The sequence below is a fragment of the Musca autumnalis genome, unplaced genomic scaffold (genome assembly GCF_047663935.1).
Source record: "Musca autumnalis isolate F117 unplaced genomic scaffold, ASM4766393v1 scaffold_1, whole genome shotgun sequence".
Taxonomy (NCBI): domain Eukaryota; kingdom Metazoa; phylum Arthropoda; class Insecta; order Diptera; family Muscidae; genus Musca; species Musca autumnalis.
In genome coordinates, this window is record NW_027411644.1 from 33,693,323 (window position 1) to 33,696,104 (window position 2,782).

Here is a 2,782-nt window from a genome sequence, read left to right on the forward strand (position 1 = left end):
CTGAAGAATGCCAAGAATATTCGTGGCAAATTAATGACCACTATATTTTATAACGTCATCACTTGAACTATACAAAAAAAAAAATCTGCTAGGTTCAAATGATTTATTGATGAAATTTTCGAAATTTAGTTTATTTTTTTTAATTTTGAAGAAACGAAATCAATCAATTTCACATGCCCGCTCGCTCTTTGATCAGTGTGACCAAAGTTTGGTATTTCCGCAAATCGCCATTAAAATGCCCAGAATCAAGAAGAAGATGATGATGAAAGGTAAACACCCGCAGCTTAAGGTTATGAGAAAAACTTAAACAATTCATAAAAATTAAAATTTACTCCTTTTTCTTATTAGGGGTTAATGTCATGTGTAAGTTGAGCGTTAACGATCATCGATAACATTACCAGCACGTGTAGAATTAAAAAAAAAAAAAAAAAACAAATAAATAATAAACTAAAAACAATGTGAAGCGAAACTTTCACCTCCGGACAGATCGCATGTATTTAAGGTCTCTTAAGAATTTTGTGGCCCTTTTTGGACATTTGAACTTGCCGACAAAAATGTGGATTAGGAATTAACTGCACTAAGACACAAATGTTGAACTTTTGAGGGGGAGGTACCCTTAGGGAGGACCGATATGGGCCATTTTAGAAGTTAAACTAAAATATTAGGAGATCCAAATTGGTTGCCCCATTCAAATGATATCGTCCTAGCATTTTAGTGACATTTTTTAAATATTGGGGAGAAGTACCGAAAGTTGTGGACCGGTATGGCCCATGAAACTTAGTTTGGATATATTATGACGAAGACCAAATGTTGGACCGTGCTCTCCGACCGCCACGTATGGTAACATAGGGGGTTTTTACACCCAAGAAATATGGACTTGCCCTGAAAAAACTTTTACCGTCGAAATGGAGGTAGCGAATGCAAATCGCCTCAACAAAAATCAAAGTGATTTGAGAGCAGGTCTTAAAGTGAACTTATCCGAAATTTTGTGTGAGAGGTACCAGAAGGAGTAGACAAATATAGTCCATATTCGAACCTGATCTATATCTGGTAGATATATTAGGATATGCAACGTATGGCTATCCTCGGTCACTCCCTTCAAGAGTTATCGTGCGCAAATTTTTTCCGAACATTTTTGAAGTTTTGTGGGGGAGGTACCTGAAGGAGTGGACCGATATAGCCCATCTTCGAATTTAAACTATGTTTTGGTAAAATATTACGAAGACCAAATTTTAAACAGAACGTATCCGAAATTTGTTGTGGGAGGTACCCGAAGGAGTGGGCCGATTAAGTCCATATTGGAACCTCATCTAAGCCTGGTAGAAATTTCACAATGTGCAAAGTATGGACCAAATCGGTTACTCCCTTCAAGAGTTATCGTGCGCACAAATTTTCCAAACATTTTGGAACTTTTGTGGGGGAGGTTCCGGAAGGAGTGGACCGATATAGCTCATCTTCGAACTTAAACTAAGTTTGGACAAAATATTACGAAAGCCAAAGTTTGAACCGAATCGGCACCAGCCAGCCAGACAGACAGACGGACGGACATTGCTCAATCGACTCCAAATTGTCTGAAACACATTTCGTCCAAACATACTTGGGGTCTAAAACCATTATTTCGATGAGGCACATTTTGCCCGCATGAAAGTGTATATACCCCAGCAAAATTTGACGGAAGGGGTTCTTTGCGATGACGTGATTTCATGTCATCTTTTGCATTGGTTCAAAGTAAGTCGTGGAAGATCCGATCTTTTCATTAGGATTTGAACCAATGCAAAGGAAGTCGTGAAAGATCCGATCTTTTCATCAGCATTTGTACCCATTCCATCGATCCAATAGAGATGATGTTTGTGTTTTTATTTACACACCTGTTTATTTTCATTTTGGTATGTTCCAGTACTGCAAAAATCTACTAATTTTTACTATTTTTTCCCATAACATAAAGGAAAAATTGTTATCGTAGTAAAAATAAGTAGATTCTTGCAGTTTCTGGAACAGACCAAAGTTGTTAGAACTGTCGTCGTGATGTTGTCTTACATTTCTTGCATATCAAACAACTAAAACTTCTAAACAATTGATATTATATGAAGTCCCAACCATCGAGCTAAAAATAGAATCGGACTGCACACATTGCTATTTTAAAAGTTCCCTTGTCTGTTCTAAATCTGAAATAGAATGAAATCAATCAAATCTCGCTTCTTGGAATTTGAAAAAAAAGTCCGAAACGAAAAGGAACAAGAATCTGAAAATAAAGAAGAAAATACTTTTGGAAAGAAACAATTAAAAATACATTAATTAAGCATAAATGGTATTTTCCATAAAAAGTCTCTCCTCCCCGTTCGTTACATTTTGTTCTTAGAGATCCCTAAAGCAAGCCGGGTTGTAGATCCCTACATATTTCCGTCACTAAACAAAAGAGTATAAATTACCAAAATGTTGTTATAAAATAAAATTATAAAATAAAAGTAATTTACGAAATAAAAATACTTAAAGGAGTGCATTTGGAGTCCATGTTGAAATCTGAACTGGTGATGGGAAGATAATTGAAAAACCTTTTGCAAGATGAAAGAATATCAGTTGCGGAGAACGGTGGAAGTAATCTTTTGCGTTGCAGCGGTGGTGATTACATTGCAATTTTGGATGTAAACTTTTGAAAAACTAAACTGATAAATTAATTGTAGCTATTTCATGAATTCGTTTGAATTAATAAAAGTTTTGTTTTTCATGAAAACCATATTTCAATACAGCATTTCCATTTTCCAAACAATATGCAAATTTCATG